We start from the raw sequence: 17,690 nt of genomic DNA, 5'->3' as shown, positions 1-17,690 counted from the left end.
GTTCTTTATGTATGATGTTTTTTTCGGCTCTCTAACTGTGCTATGCTCACATGTTGTCACTATTTAATGCAATGTGCTCAGGGTTTTGCTGCTCCTGGGGTGTCCCAGGGTGTATCTTCATAGATATCCTTTCCTTTTCTTGCCCCCCTTACGGGATGGCTGACCGCTCACCTGACTCCTTTACCATCCTTTCCTGGAATGTCAGAGGCCTTAACTCCAAGTTCAAACAAGCCCTCCTTTTTCAGTACCTAAAATCCCACTCTCCCTAGCTCATTCTCCTCCAGGAGACTCACCTTATGGGCAGCAAGATCCTGACTCTTAAAAAACCCTGGATACGGTGAGTGATACATGCCACATATTCTACATACGCTAGGGGTGTATCGATCCTTATTCACAAAAATTTCCCCTGTGTGAATGAGGAGGTCCACACGGACCCCCTAGGTAAATATGTGATACTGGTCTTCACGCTCTGGGCGCAAAGGTATATTATTGTTAACTTATACATCCCTCCCCCGTTTTCATCTGCTCTGTTATATGATGTGATTGAAAAGATCACGCCTTTTTGCCCGGGGAAGGTTTTTGTAATGGGTGATTTTAATGCCACTCTGTCACCGAAACTGGATAGACCTACGCCGCCCAAACATCGGTGTATTGACCTGCCGGCCTGGGCTCAGGCGGTGGGTCTGGAAGAGATCTGGAGGTAGAAGCACCCTGACATGAGGGCCTACTCGTGTTTTTCGGCTTCGTACAAAACCACATCCCGGATAGATTTGGCCTTCTCCAACCCCACACTGTTAGTGGATGTGTTGGAGGCGGACTATCTTCCTAGCGGTTTGTCGGACCATAGCCCTTTAGCGGTGGTGCAGTGCTCTGGTGGTTGGGCGCGCAGTGGGTCACCCATCCAGATATCTCTGATGTTCTACCCCCCCTGCTAGCTGAATTTTGGGAGCGGAATGCGGGTTCCTCCTCCCCTGACATTGTCTGGGATACCTTTAAGGCATACACCAGAGGGCAATATATTTCTTCCATCGCCAGTGTCAAAAAGCAACATTCGGCTATGACTCAGGCGCTGGAACAATCGGTTACTGACCATACTGATACATACAACTCTGACCCCACCTCGGATCATTTTGATCTGTTGATGGCAGCTCAGAGGGAGTTACATTTACATTTAGCTGAGGCCACATGCTTGGACATATATAAGGGTAAACAAAGGGCCTTTGAGCAAGGGGATCGCAACGGCCGTCTCTTGGCCATGATGGCCCAGCACGACCAACCTCTCATGATGGTATCGATCCTGCAGACCCCTGGGGGTGGGACTGTGTCCTCCCCTGCGGACATCCTACAGACCTTTAATGACTTCTACAAGACTCTGTATTTTTCTAGCCGGGTGGTATGGCATTTCCAGACTGCTATAAGTACTACCTGGCCATGCAGTTGGTGACTGCGGCTTGGTGGTTGCGGCCGGACGGGACGAATTCATTCACTGTGCTGGAGGCCTCGGGGGTTGGCTCGCTGGAGGCCCTCCAACTCTTGCTTTACCGGGGCCCCCGCGCTCCGTACCCTTTGACCCCCTCAATGCTTACCACCCTGCAGGCGTGGCGAACTGGCCTAGCCATTGAAAAGTGCAAACTCTCTGAAAATTTCCCGAATGCCCCAATTTGGATCAATCCTAGCCTATCCCACTTCTATAAACTTTTAGACCCCTACGCATGGTCAAAATATGGCATTAAACTTGTATCGCATATTGTTTCACAGAACGCCTTGCTGCCCTTTCCTGATCTCTCCTCCACGTTTAACCTGCCCCATCATTATCTTTTTAGATACCACCAGCTATCACATGCTTTCACAGCTCAGTTCCCGCTGTCATCCTGTATCGTGGCCCAGTCGGAGTTGGAGAGAACACTTAGGTTTAATTGTGACGCAAAACCCACCTCGCATTTGTACTCGTACTTGCTCTTTGTGTCTCCCCCCCCCCCCCCAGACAGGCTGCGATCCAGTTGGCAGGGTGACATCCCCACACTAGACGCGGACGACTGGGACGATGTCTGGGATCTCCCTTGTCATTCTCTTGTCTCTATCCGAGACAGGTTAGTGCAATATAAAATAGTCCATAGAGCGTATTTCACCCCGCACAGGCTTCATAAGATAAACCCTGCGCATTCCCCCGGAGTGTTGGAGGTGTGGCGCCTCCCCTGGCGACTTCTCCCATATCTTCTGGCGGTGCCCTGGGGTGAAACAGTACTGGGAGACGGTGTTGGACATGATCAATAAAATTGCAGTGGTCCAGTTGCCATTGGTGATGGAGGTGTGTCTCTTAGGAATAGTTGAAAACATTGTCCCGACTTCCGCAAAACACATTTATTCAGCCTGTTACTTTTCTATATACCTAAAAATATTGCTATGCACTGGAAGAAACCCACACCCCCCTCCTTGGTGCAGTGGAAGTGCTTGGTGAACACCAGCCTTCCCCTGTACAGAGACACGTATGTCAATCGTGGCTGTCCACTGAAGTACGACAAGGTTTGGCGTGCTTGGCTGGCGGAGCCTGAGACTGCGGGCTGAAATAGAGTGCGCTGAGACACTGATCTGTGACTTGGTCCTTTGTGAGTGGTTCCGGCTGAGCTACTCTATGGGTCTACTGGGGCTATAACTGGGAAGAGATTTGATGCACCCTCACCCTGACCTATTTCCTGTACACATTGCAGTAATGTATTGTACCAGTTATTGCTGTGACTGTATTGTAGGCACTTGAGCTATGTATGAGTTTTTTGTTTTGTTTTGTTTTTCTTTATTGTTATGTAAAAAACCTTAATAAAAACAACTTAAAAAAAAAAAAAAAAAAGTTAGCCCAATTTACTTTTTATATTGTGAAAGATAAAGTTATGCTGAGTAAAATGATACCCAACATGTTATGCTTCGAAATTGCGCCCGCTCGTGGAATGGCGTCAAACTTTCACCCTTAAAAATATCCATAGGCGACGTTAAAAAATTCTATAGGTTGCATCTTCTGAGTAACCAATAAGATCTAGGGCTATAATTATTGCTCTCGCTCTAACGATCGCGGCGATACCTCACTTGTGCGGTTTGAACACTGTTTTCATATGCTGCGCTACTCACGAATGTGTTCACTTCTGCGCGCAAGCTCGTCGGGACGGGGTGCTTTAAACAATTTTTTTCTGTTTTCTTATTTATTTTAATCGATTTTATTTATTTTTACACTCTTTAAAAAAAAAAAAAGGGTCACTTTTATTCCTATTACAAGGAATGTAAACATCCCTTGTAATAGAAAAAAGCATGACAGGTCAAAAAGACCTCAGATCTCATATTTTGACTAAAATGCAATAAAAAAAAATGCAAAGCGCAGGAGAGCGGCGGGAGGGGGGCCCCTCTCAGATATCTCCGACCATCTGAACGCTGAAGGGGTCAGACTCTTCTTGAGATATCTGAACGCCTGGACCACATCAAGGAATAGGAGGACACCCGGGCAAGGGGGACACCAAGGTCTGACTACAACACTCTCTACCCCTGCAGGGGTGAGGCGCTCTGGTGAGTGCGGCCACAAAAGGGGAGCACAGAAAAGTCACTTTAATTACGTAGCACGGAATCACTTTACATACTGTCACTTTTGGATTAAGCACGTGTCACTTTCTGGATTATGGTCATTTGTTATTCAATTACAGTGGAACCTCGGATTACGAGCATAATCCGTTGCAGGAGAATGCTCGTAATCCAAAGTACTCGCATATCAAAGCGAGTTTTCCCATTGAAGTCAATGGAAACGAAAATAATTCGTACCGCATTGACTTCAATAGCATGCAATACCGCGTGTGGACAGAGGTGGGGGCACCGGTGAGCCTCGGAAACAAACGGAAAGGCCCGAGGAAAGCTTGGCTGACCTTGGCAAACCTTGTATTTCTATGTCTTTCTGAGCATTTTCGAACGGCTCCGATTGGCTGGGATCGACGCCGTTCGGCTCTGGCACCCCCCAACAACACTCGCAAACTGAGTTAGGATTTTTAAAAATACAGTGCTCTGTGGCCTGTATTTGTATTCAGTCAATACTTTGTAGAACCGCCTTTCACTGCAATTACAGCTGAAAGTCTTGAACGTCGGTGTCTTCTACGTTACCGCGTTCTCTGTCCGCGGGGATTTTGGTCTGATGGTGTGTACACACATCAGACCAAAAGCTCCCAGCAGACATGTCCGATGAAAACGGTCCGCGGACTGTTTCCATCGGACATGTCTGCTCGTGTGTACAAGGCCTAACAGGTTTTCTTCTAAGGCCGTGTACACACGATCAGTCCATCCGATGGGAACGGTCCGAAGGACCGTTGTCATCGGTTAACCGATGAAGCTGACTGATGGTCTGATGTGCCTACACACCATAGGTTAAAAAAAACGATCGGATCAGAACGCGGTGACGTAAAACACAATGACGTGCTGAATTAACGAAGTTCAATGCTTCCAAGCATGCGTCGACTTGATTCTGAGCATGCGTGGATTTTTAACCGATGCTTTTGCATACTAACCATCGGTTTTGAACGATCGGTTAGGCGTCCATCGGTTCAATTTTAAAGCAAGTTCTACATTTTTTGACCGAAGAATAACTGACCGATGGGGCCCACACACGATCGGTTTGGACCGATGAAAAGGTCCTTCAGTCCGTTTTCATCGGTTTTGGCCGATGAAAACCGTTTATTATTTTCCTTCCACTTCACAATTATGTGCCACTTTGTGTTGGTCTATCACATACAATTCCAACAAAATACATTTAAGTTTTTGGTTGAAAATTTCAAGGGGTATGAATACTTTTTCAAGGAACTGTATAAAAGAAACATAGTAAGTCAGTAAACTTGGATACATTTGTAGCAAATGGTTTTCTACTAATTAATATCATCCACCATATCACCCTGCTGCCAGACTTCAATATATCACTCTCAGAGACAATGAACAGTCATTTTGCTTTGTTTTGTTTTTGTTTATTTGGGGGATATAACTTGGTTGGGTAAAGGGGGTATGAGATGCCCATAGAACAGATCACTTTGCCATCATAGTTAAAAAATTGTTCAATTAATTGTGCTTTAAAGAACTGATGGACTCTAACATTCACAGTCACTTCCCCTGCATCAACTCCTGCAGACCGTCACTACTCCTCTGCACTGACTCCTGCAGACTATTACTCCCAGGGCACTTCTCCTCCTGCACAAAACTTCCCTGTGCAATGTTAGTTTCTCCACCCCATCATCTTCACACTACACCAGGGATCACTCTGAATGGTCCCAGGTTTTTGCTGAACTTGCTGAATTGTTAGTAGGCCAGGGGCCTGCAGTACCCCCTCTTGGTGGCTTAGAGTTTAACAGCTTGAGTTAGTTGGTGGACTACTGATCCGAGCTTGCAAATCCTGTGCCCGGAGGCCACATTGATTTGACACAAAGCCCCACAGTCTCTCCTCTGGCCTTGCAGCCAGCTCCCCTGACATGCCTCCTCCAGATATCCTCTGTGCCTCATTCACCGACCTTTTCCTGCCCTGAGTCCATGATGAAGAACTTATCCAGACATGCGTACTGACCGCTTCTCTAGCCTCTCTGTTCCATGATATCTCCTCTATAACTGTTATGGATGATGCTCCCTCCCAGCTCCCCCGCCGTGGCGCGCACACCCCCTAGTTGGGGATTGGCCTCCTGCTGCGATCTAATGTTGCATACATACACGGTTGGAATTTCTGATGGAAAAAGTCAGATGGGAGCTTTCCATCGGATATTCCGACCGCGTGTATGCCCCATCGGAACTCTTTACTTTAGATAGAGAGCAGTATTTCTATTTTTCAGTCGGAAATTCTGACCATGTGTATGCAGCATTACACTCCATTCTCCACTTCACCCAGCCGACGACTCCCCTTCAGTGGGCTGGACCTGAGCTTATGAAGGAGGACTGCCCCCTGCCAATTCCAATTGAGGATTGGTCAGGGCTCGTCACATGAGCTCCCTGTCACTCCAATTCTCAGCCCTGCCCCTCTTCCAGAACATTCTCCCTGGAAGCAGGGGAGGCGCCCAAGAACGGAAGGACAGGTGATCACACCCACTGCTACACAAACCACTCCCTGCCCCCCAGATCAAAAACAAGCAGGCCTAGCATGCAGCATAGGCCTGCCTAATTAGCCTGGCAGCTATCACATAAAATCTTTATTACCTCTAGCACCTACCTATGGTAGAAGATGCTACACATTTATTACAACAAATAATTATTTTTATCTAGGTCTGCTAGTACATTTTCAAATATATTGGAGAAACAGCCTAAGGAGTTAAAAAGTAAGAACATTTATACAAAAGGGAACTTGCCATATAAGGAGGAAATAACCCTTTAGAACGTAAAGGAAATAGAATATGAATTGTCATTAGTCAAGCTGATATGGGTGGGTGTGTGGTTGCATTAAATTCACACAAATACAAAAAGTTAGCTGATATTGACACTTATGTGAAACTCTTGAAGGATCCATAGTGAAATACGAGAGAATTTATTATGATGAATCGTGCAGGAAGGTAAGTAGTTGGGTGTGATTCGTAAGATAAAGTGAGGAGATATTCAAGAATAGATCTTCAATAGTTCTTTATGTAGGCAGGACCTAATCAGTGTATCTGAAGATTTGAAGGAATCACCAATTGAGTTATTTATATGCTTTTTATACTGTAGAAATTGAATAGGCACAAAAATGGCAGTAATATCAATGACACTACTGTAGATGTGTTCATGTAAAAAGAGTTTTCCAGGACTGCACCTGCACCACCAGCACTGATTTCTTGTATTAAATTTGAAGTCTCTGACTATCTCTTGTATCATGCCTGCAGTCTCTGACCATCTCTTTTATCATGTCCTCAGTCTTTGACCATCTCTTGTTTCATGCCTGCAGTTTTTGGCCATCTGTTGTAGTGTGCCAGCAATCTCTGACCATCTCTGGTATCATGTTTGCAATCTCTGAAAATCTGTTATCATGTCTGCAGTCTCTGACCATCTGTTGTATTATGCCCGCAGTCTCTGACCATCCGTTGTAGTATGCCCACAATCTCTGGCCATCTCTCGTATTATGTCTGCAGTCTCTCACCATCTCTTGAATCATACCCATTGTCTTTGACTATATCCTGGTTTGTATGCAGCACCATCTTAGATAGGTTGCTAGTTAATAGGAAAATTTTGTTTTTGGCTGAGTGGTAGTTATCCCAGTTTTGATTTGTATAGTTGTACGTTGGTTATTCCCTAAGCTCAGTAGGGTTGTAATCCCTCATTGTTGCCAGTAGATGTCACTGGCACTACTGGCTATAGTATGAAGCTTCCCTGCCAGGCTGAGTTATAAATGTAGCACCCTGCTCCTGTTGGGTAGGCGTTATTTGTAAATTTAAGTTATCTGAGCTGTAGTTTAGCTTGGAATGATTATGTCAAATTATTGGTTTCTGTCCCAGTTCAGCTGCGTTGCACATTTTTCACTTGACTGTAGGTGACGCTGTCACCACGGGACAAGGTTGGAACTGCAGCGGGTTGGGCGTATTGAGTATTTAATTTTCAGAAGCAGCCTAGTGGGCATGGTCCTCGCCGCTGTGCATTCTGGGAGAGGGTACTTAAGGGACAGACACCGTTCTGGCGGGGTCTTCCGATCCTGACCTGATGGCTCTCCTGGCCTCAGGGATATGTTAGCAATTCCTCTGCCTCTGGGCCTGCTGGCCCGAGGCTCCGTTTACTGAGAGTAGGCCCAGGAGTTTCTGGGGCCTACTGGTCCAGGGGTGGTCCTGTGCTGTCTTGCCTGCGGGAAGAAGCTGAGCAATTGAGGACTCAATTGGAGGACGCATCCTGGCCAAACTTTTCAAAGTGTGTGTGTGGTTACATGGTCCTGTGGCAGAGGACTGTGCAAGGACTCGACTGCACTCATCAAGTCTGTGGCAGAGACTTTGAACGAGCCTCGCACCGGCTGCTAGGTCAATGAGAGAGGCCTATCCGGTGGTTGCTGAATCCAGTGTGGAAAAGGTTTGTCCTCTGGATCTAAGAACGTACCCGTGATCCGCAAAGCAAGGTACCTGAATATTCCCCCTAACCCTCCATCCTTCTGTTTGAGCCTGTTTAATTAAACCTTGGAAGAAAATAGACTCAGTGTTGGTGCAGACATTTGTGAATAACTCTTCAAGGTGGACCCCTAAGACGAACGTGGTGAGGTAACGGATGTCCCAAATTTAAACCAGCAGCTCCTTCGGGGGTAGTGCTACATAAATATTATATTTCCCCCCCCAGCCATCCCAGTAGAAGGTTCAGACATCTGGAGCTTGATGGAGACACTCTTGATACTTCACCCTTAAGGAGCCAGTCTACTATTCCTTCACTAGAAGGCACCAGGAAGTTAAGGCTGGGTGTCTATTCCCTGGCCTCATGAGTAAAAGACTGTTTGCCGATTTGTGGGATGTTTGTTGCTGCAAAGATATAAGAGCCAGTGTAGCTTTATGGGGTGCAGATCACACAGTGCCCCCCAACTTGATTTTTCCTTACAGTCTCAGTGGTCAAGGTGAGTGTTACTTTCAAGTCAGGGAAGTTGATGATCTCTTCTTTGAAACTCGCATTATCGGCATATGCCATGCCCTCAAGTTTCCTCAGCAGGAAAATGTAAAAAGACATCTTCTAGACTGGTTACTGGGTTGGTGTGCATGGAGTCACTAATGTGTGTGTGTGCTGGTAGCCTTTACACAATCATCATCTGTGTGACTGTATATATCTGTCACATTCTATCCTCATCAATGAGGGTACCATGGGGGTACCACTACATGTATCAACTGTCTATGATAATGAATATTCACTGAACTTTATGTACGACCCTTTGGTGATGTTGTGGGCCACACTTGAGGCACCCCATGGCAAGAAAATTACCAAGACTACCACTGCTCTAGATAATCGTATCTTGTCTATCATAACCCTAGAATCTACTAAGAGTATAAACTACCAGCAAGACTACCACTGCTCTAGATAATCGTATCTTGTCTATCATAACCCTAGAATCTACTAAGAGTATAAACTTTTTCCTTTTTACTGTTGGGACATGGAAGTTTTTTTTAAAGAATATACCGGGTCCTGGTTTCACAAAGATTGAGGATAACTGCACCAAGGGATGGAGTCAAAATCTACATAGAAAACGTACGGAGCACTAAACCAGTTGTCAAGAGTTCAAAAGAGCTAACCAAAATGTTTTTTTATTGTATGAGGAAATACATTTTCAGTTTTTACAATTGGTGTGGTCCTTCATTCTTCTTTTATGTGAGTCTTGACCTATTCTTCTCTTATTAAAGCGGAGGTCCCCTCAAAAAATAAATACACAATAAAAGCCAGCAGCTACACATACTGCAGCTGCTGACTTTAAATAATAGGACACTTACCTGTCCTGGAGTCCAGCGGTGTTGGCACCGCAGCTGATGCTTCCATCAGCTGTCGGGTGCTGCCACCACCATTGCGGGAAAGGGAACTTGACAGTGTAGCCTTATGACTTCACGCCGAAAATCCTACTGCACATGCGCAAAGGCCCCGTTCCTCCCTCCTACTGGCCCAGCTACAGGGGGAGGAGGAGGGAGCCCCGTGGTGACGTCATGGGTATCCTGTCCCCCCTCCCCCCGGAAAGGTGCCAATTGTGGCACCAGAGGGGGAGAGGAGACAAATGAGCGGAAATAATTCATGATTTTGTGTTTCAAACTTTATCATACCCGGGATGTCTACTAGCATCTTGTTTGGACAGATTTAAGTGTGTTATTACTAAGAATTACAGGCCTACAATATAAAATGCCAAATGTCTATGCAAAACAATGTACCGCTTTGCGATTCAAAAATCTAACACAATCATAACGCCAGGGAGGCTACTAAACATATACAGGTGAATCAAAATTGAATATCATCAAAAAGTTCATTTATTTGAGTAATTCAATTCAAAAAGGGAAACTCATATATTATATATATTCATTACACACAGAGTGATATATTCCAAGCATTTCTTTATTTTAATTTTGATGATTATGGTTTAGAGCTAGTGAAAAACCCCAAATTCTGTATCTCTGTATTCTGTATTCTGCATAGCGCTATACATATGAAGCCACCCTGGCTGCTGGGCACATAATAAATACTCGGCACAAACAGTCATAATGGCACACGACTGTAATGACACTAGGGATCCAGGAACCAAAATGGTGGGACTGGAACTTCCGGCGCCATCAGCCAAGATGGCGGCCGGGGATTTCCGGTATTCAGTGACCACAGTGCTAACTTACAGGTAACACGTAGGGGTATAAATACAGCTAAAGAAGTAGTGTCCACAGATTTCCTGATGACGCAATAGCGAAACGCGTAGAGGCTGTCTGGACACACACATGGAGGGGGAAGCATACCAGTACGCCAGGATCCCTTGTAGTAACACACGAGGAGAGAAGCGGGGTATGCACACCTTCTAGGATGCTATTTAAATGCTGGTCAGCGGCTTTTAATGGTTGACACTGCCAAAGACACTCAGTGCCGGTCAGAGGCACTTCTTATTGTAAGTGCAACTTTTTATCTTTTTTAATAAATACGTTTTAATATACTACACCATGATGAGCCCCTTGTTTTTGAGGATTTAAGGATATCTTGTAAAAGGGAGAAGGAGGCAACACCCACTGACGGACAAAGAAAAGACACCACTTTGGGGCCTATTATTATCTGGGGTCTGGTGAGTGTTGAGTTTAACCATTGGTGATGGTGGCACATCTTTGTCGGGTGGAAGAGACAGTTGCACTTTTCTGTATACAGCATTACCAGCATTGAACTCTTGTTACACTGGAACCTATTGTATAAGAGCAAGATTGTCTGTCATTGGACTATTTTCAGTGCAGCTGACACATTGCACATTTTACTGGCTTCTTGATTATTTTTGATTTATATATTTTTTTGCATTGTTTGTTTCCAATATTAGTCATTGGACTATTCACAGTGCAGCTAGCACATTGCACATCGTTTGTTTTCTTGAATATTTTTAATTTATATATATTTTTTGCATCGTTTGTTTTCACTATTTTGTCGGCTAGTAGTAGCAATAGTAGCCATTTTTTTCCTTCACAGGAGCACTATGGCATATTGATGTGTATGCCGACACACCAACCAAAATCTTTGGTTCACGTTTAAAGTATTGAGTCACACTTGCATAATATATATTTCTATAGATTGTTTGTATTTAGTTTATCCACACTAAATATTGGGTACATTGTGTCCCTGATATTTTTTGTCACACAGGGTTGATTGTGCACTATATCAGTCCACAGTTCACATCTCCAGAGATTAAACCCTCTGGATAATTAGATCAGTGTAGCCTTATGGCTTCACGCCGAAAATCCTACTGCACATGCGCAAAGGCCCCGTTCCTCCCTCCTACTGGACCAGCTACAGGGGGAGGAGGAGGGAGCCCCGTGGTGACATCATGGGTATCCTGTCCCCCCTCCCCCCGGAAAGGTGCCAATTGTGGCACCAGAGGGGGAGAGGAGACAAATGAGCGGAAATAATTTATGATTTTGTGTTTCAAACTTTATCATACCCGGGGTGTCTACTAGCATCTTGTTTGGACAGATTTAAGTGTGTTATTACTAAGAATTACAGGCCTACAATATAAAATGCCAAATGTCTATGCAAAACAATGTACCACTTTGCAATTCAAAAATCTAACATAATCATAACGCCAGGGAGGCTACTAAACATATACAGGTGAATCAAAATTGAATATTATCAAAAAGTTTATTTATTTGAGTAATTCAATTCAAAAAGGGAAACTCATATATTATATATATTCATTACACACAGAGTGATATATTCCAAGCATTTCTTTATTTTAATTTTGATGATTATGGTTTAGAGCTAGTGAAAAACCCCAAATTCTGTATCTCAGAAAAGTCGAATTTTACATAAGACCAATAAAAAAAGGATTTTTAATACAGAAATGTTGGTTTACAGAAAAGTATGTCCATGTACAGTATAGTATGCACTCAATACTTGGTCGGGGCTCTTTTTGCATGAATTTCGGTCTGGAGGTGGTGTGGCATGGAGGGGATCAGCCTGTCGAACTGCTAAGGTATTATGGAAGCCCAGGTTGCTTTGATAGCAGCCTTCAGCTTTTCTGCATTGTTGGGTCAGGTGTCTCATCTTCCTTTTGACAATACCTCACAGATTCTCTATGGGGTTTAGGTCAGGCGAGTTTGCTGGCCAATCAAGCACTTTGATCATTAAACCAGGTATTGGTACCTTTGGCAGTGTGGGCAGGTGACAAGTCCTTCTGGAAAATTAAATTAGGCATCTCCATAAAGCCAGTCAGCAGAGGGAAGCATGAAGTGCTTTAGAATTGCCTGGTAGAGGGTCGTGCTGACTGTGGACTTGATAAAACCCAGTGGACCAACACCAGCAGATGACACGGCTCCCCAAATCATTACTGAGTGTGGAAACTTCACACTGGATCTCATGCAACTTGGATCCTGTGCCTCTCCACTCTTCCTCCAGACTCTGGGACCTCGATTTCCAAATTAAATGCAGTCTTTACTTTCATGCGAAAAGAGGACTTTGGACCAATGGGTAACAGTCCAGTCCTTGTTCTCCTTAGGCTAGGTAAATGCTTCTGACATTGTCTCTGGTTCAGGAATGGCTTGACACAAAGAATGCGACAATTAATTATACATAAGTACATATTTACAAAAATAAAAATACCGCGCTAATAGAATTTAATAGAAATTAATAATGGAGCAGCTAACACAGCAAAAGAGATCAGAAGTTGCTAGAAAAACATTTGTTATAGATTATACACTGGAGAGGGTACACCATAAACGTCTTGCGATTCGGTATTATTGATAAAGACCTCAGGCAGACAATACAGGAGTGGTTCCCACCAAACAGCGATATTCAGCAGATCACAAGAAGGGCATGTCAATTATTCAACCGATGAGTATGAAAAAAGAAGAAGTAGGGCGCACATAGCATAATTACGTAAAAAAAATAGATTTATTTAAAAGGAGAATAACTCACATTTTGCAATGATAAAACAAGCTCCCTAGGGATGGACTGCTGTTGTTCCTGCTACCCTATTTTTATGAGCTTGTTTTATCATTGCAAAATGTGAGTTATTCTCCTTTTAAATAAATCTTGTTTTTTTATGTAATTATGCTATGTGCGCCCTACTTCTTCTTTTTTCATACTCATCGGTTGAATAATTGACATGCCCTTCTTGTGATCTGCTGAATATCGCTGTTTGGTGGGAACCACTCCTGTATTGTCTGCCTATAATTAGTTGAATTTTAATTCATTCATCCAGTCAAAGATTTATGGACTTTAATTATCAACAATACCATTAGTTCACATGTGGTGTTGCACAATATACTCTAGATTGTCTTATCACAATTTATTCACTGTTAGCACTACACTTTTCCACAAATGCGACAATTGTAGCCCATGTCCTGGATACGTCTGTGTGTGGTGGCTCTTGAAGCACTGACACCAGTCGTACTCCACTCCTTGTGAATCCCCCCCCAAATTCTTGAATGATCTTTGCTTCACAATCCTCTGTGGGCTGTGGTAATCCCTGTTGGTTGTGAACCTTTTTCTACCACACTTTTTCCCTCCACTCAACTTTCCATTAACCACTTAAGCCCCGGACCATTTTGCAGCTAAATGCCCAGGCCAGGTTTTGCGATTCGGCACTGCGTCGCTTTAACAGACAATTGCGCGGTCGTGCGACGTGGCTCCCAAACAAAATTGGCGTCCTTTTTTCCCCACAAATAGAGCTTTCATTTGGTGGTATTTGATCACCTCTGCGGTTTTTATTTTTTGCGCTATAAACAAAAATAGAGCGACAATTTTGAAAAAAATGCAATATTTTTTACTTTTTGCTATAATAAATATCCCCCAAAAACATATATAAAAAAATTGTTTTCCTCAGTTTAGGCCGATACGTATTCTTCTACCTATTTTTGGTAAAAAAAATCGCAATAAGCGTTTATCGATTGGTTTGCGCAAAATTTATAGCGTTTACAAAATAGGCTATAGTTTTATTGCATTTTTATTAAAAAAATTTTTTACTACTATTGGCGGCGATCAGCGTTTTTTTTTGTGACTGCGACATTATGGCGGACACTTCAGACAATTTTGACACATTTTTGGGACCATTGTCATTTTCACAGCAAAAAATGCATTTAAATTGCATTCTTTATTGTGAAAATGACAGTTGCCGTTTGGGAGTTAACCACAGGGGGCCCCTTAGGAGTTAGGGTTCACCTAGTGTGTGTTTACAACAGTAGGGGGGTGTGGCTGTAGGACTGACGTCATCAATCGAGTCTCCCTTATAAAAAGGATCACTCGATCGATACGCCGCCACAGTGAAGCACGGGGAAGCCGTGTTTACACACGGCTCTCCCCGTTCTTCAGCCTCGGGGAGCGATCGCGACGGAGCGGCTATAAACGAATAGCCGCGCCGTCGTCCCGGATCGCTCCCCGAGGGAATCCGAACCCCCCACCCGCTAGAAGGCGGGGACGTATATATACGCCCATCTGCCTGTCCGTGCCATTTTGCGGACGTATATAGTCATGCGGCGGGCGTTAAGTGGTTAATATGCTTGGATACAGCACTCAGTGAACTGCCTGCTTCTTTAGCAATGACCTTTTGTGACTTATCCTAGTTGTGGAGGGTGTCAATGACGGTCTTCTGGATAACTGTCAAGTCAGCAGTCTTTCCCATGATTGTGTAACCTACTGAACCAGACAGAATGACCATTTTATAGGCTGAGGAAAACTTTACAGGTGTTTTGAGTTATTTAGAAAAACAGAAAGACAAACAAAGGCGCCTCTAAGTGCAGAAATAAAAACTTTTTAATATCCCCAAGAGGATTAAAAAACACTTACAAGATATAAGATGAAAAGGAGCATGTCGTAAGTGTATCCAGGTGATGTTCCGATGTTTGCAGGAAGGTCCCAGTATGTAATACTTCCAATAGGATCCAGGAAACAACAGCCGGTGGACACTGCAGGCTCTGGAGACACAATAACGTTGTCTGGGTCAGTGTGGAGTATGGAGCACGGAAATGACATCAGCGAAAGCGGGACGAAAACCAGCATGGAACACAAACAGGAAGTGTGTCATCACCCTTTCTGATGACACAATTCCTGTTTGTGTTCCGGGCTCCATACTCCACACTGACCCAGACAGCGTTATTGTGTCTCCAGTGTCCACTGGCTGTTGTTTCCTGGATCCTATTGGAAGTATTACATACTGGGACCTTCCTGCAAACATCGGAACATCACCTGGATACACTTACTACATGCTCCTTTTCATCTTCTATCTTGTAAGTGTTTTTTAATCCTCTTGGGGATATTAAAACGTTTTTATTTCTGCACTTGGAGGCGCCTTTGTTTATTTTTCTGTTTATCATTAGAGATCGCTTGTCTCTCTGAGTGCGGCCTGAAGTGTATGAAGATGTCTATCCATTCCAAAACAGACTTTATTTGCTAGGTCCTGATATCCGGAGCGCCCTTGATATACCGTATATGTTTTGAGTTATTTAGCTGATTAGAATGTGGCGCCATGGGGTTGATTTACTAAAGGCAAGTAGACTGTGCACTTTGCAAAGTGCACTTGCACTCTGGAAGTGCAGATGATCCAGAACTTAGTAAATTAGGTAAAGCTGCACTTTGCAATCACATGTAAGGGAAATAAAAAAAAAAACAGCAATTTTGCTTGCTCATGATTGGATGATGGAAGCCAGAAGAGCTTCTGCTCATTTGGAGCAAAGTGCACATTAATTTGCCTTTAGTAAATCAACCCCTATGTGTAGTGGCTCCAGATTCTGTCTGCTCCAATTTTAGTAAATTCCACCCCATGAGTCTAAAATATTGAACTTTTTCACAATATTGTAATTTTCTGTAATTTTCTGAGATACAGAATTCTGGGTTTTTACTAGCTGTAAGCCATAATCATCAAAATTAAAAGAAAGAAATGCTTGAAATATATCACTCTGTGTGTAGTGAATCTATATAATTTATGACTTTCACCTTTTGAATTGAATTACTGAACTAAATAAACTTTTTAAAGATCTTAAACATTTTTGAGATGCACCTGTATATGCTGTGGCCTTGCTTATTTCAACATGACTTACATTATTATTTTAATTGGATAAGGCCCTCTATAAATAATTCTGAAATATGTTATTAATGCATACAGTATTCTTCTCAGAAGTCAGGGCGGTGAAGTTTAGTAATGCATTTCCTCATCTTTCTGAGCAAATCGCCATGAAGCACTAGCAGGGCAGAAATCTGTCTTGTTGATGGTGCAAGAAGACAGGTTACATAACTTTTTAGTAACCTTACTGCCAAGCTGCTGATGGAGAATTGCATATCTGCTTTATTTTTCAGTTGTGTTCCAGTGGTCCATTGTGGGAGGGCAGAAGAAGTGTGAGCCTGTGCCCTGTATGCCCAAGATTTGGAGTTTTCACTGAGCCTGCACCATTAATTAGACTGGCCAACATAGCAGGTAAGTTGCCTTCTAAACCAAGGTGGTGGTTGTGATATTTTTTATTTATTTTTTCACCCTAGTGGTATGCTTTAATGAAGTTTTGGTGAATACATAAATGCATTGTTTTCTTTTTATGAGTCTGGAGTGTAGCTTTGATAAAAAGACCAGGTCTGGGACAAGGAAGGGGGGCAGGAGGGGCAGCCACCCTGGGTGCAGTGCCCTTACAGAAGGGAGAGGGGGAGGTTGCTGATTAATGAGCACCCCATGCATGTACGTTTCAGATTGGTAGTGGGGAATTGGTGAACTGTGTCCTCCCTTCCATCGAGCCACAGATTTCTGTCTGCTCAAACAGTTACTGCTTACTCCAGCATGCCCACTCTCTGCCCCTTCACCTAGACCACCCACAGCCAACACAATATAACACACCATGCATCGGAAAACCGTCTAGATGGTCGAATAAAAACAAATGATTTTGGTCTGAAAAGAAAAGAATAGAGTAGAAAATAATGGAATATAGTAATGCAGAACAGAATACAAAATAAAAGAATAGAAAAATAGAATAGAAAATAAAGGGATAGACTAGATAAGTAAAGTGGTTATAAACCCACTCTTGCAACTTGCACCTACAGGTAAGCGGACTGTAACACCATTCTAGGAGAACTGGTGCCAGAGAATTATCGCATTCTAACAGAAAGCAGAGTGGGGCAAAGAGCAGGAGGCCTGGCGGTGATCCACAAGACTCACCTCTTGATCACCAAACCAGACCTTCAGAACTCACTTCTATTCATGGAAACCCTCACTCTGCAACTGCAAACAAATCCCCAGGATACCGTTCACATACTACTCTGCTATAGACCACCTGGACCAAAAACGCACCTCCTCACGTCATTGACAGAATTCATCTCCACCTATACCCTAAACATCAAACACCTCCTGCTGCTCTGGGATTTAAACCTCTGGGCCAACTCCTCACAGGACCCCGTTGCCAACGCCTGCATTGACCATTTGGAAGGATTAGGTCTGCAGCAACTAGTATGTAGGCCCACACATGCATCAGGTCACACGCTCAATCTCATTTTCAGACAGGACTTGGAAATTAACATCCTACCATGGACAGATCACCATGCAATTAATTTCATAATTACTAAAAATGCCCCCTCTAAAA

The 17,690-nt window shown here is 43.7% G+C and overlaps 1 protein-coding gene across 2 annotated transcripts in view; it reads left to right on the top strand.

The window, feature by feature from the left end:
- LOC120927967 (beta-1,3-galactosyltransferase 5-like) overlaps nt 1-17,690 on the top strand; it is a 74,602-nt gene that overhangs the window by 35,309 nt on the left and 21,603 nt on the right. The window contains exons 1-2 of one of the 2 annotated variants that reach the window (XM_040338995.1): nt 6,457-6,542; nt 16,426-16,543. The gene's annotated coding sequence lies outside the window, so the exon portion shown is untranslated. Of the gene's footprint in view, nt 1-6,456; nt 6,543-16,425; nt 16,544-17,690 lie in introns of those variants that run through there. The other variant, XM_040338994.1, reaches the window with a different exon arrangement.

This window comes from Rana temporaria, chromosome 2 (assembly GCF_905171775.1).
Source record: "Rana temporaria chromosome 2, aRanTem1.1, whole genome shotgun sequence".
NCBI classification, from domain to species: Eukaryota; Metazoa; Chordata; class Amphibia; order Anura; family Ranidae; genus Rana; species Rana temporaria.
Note: the sequence above shows the minus strand (reverse complement) of the source record. Positions and strands in the feature narration are given on the sequence as shown.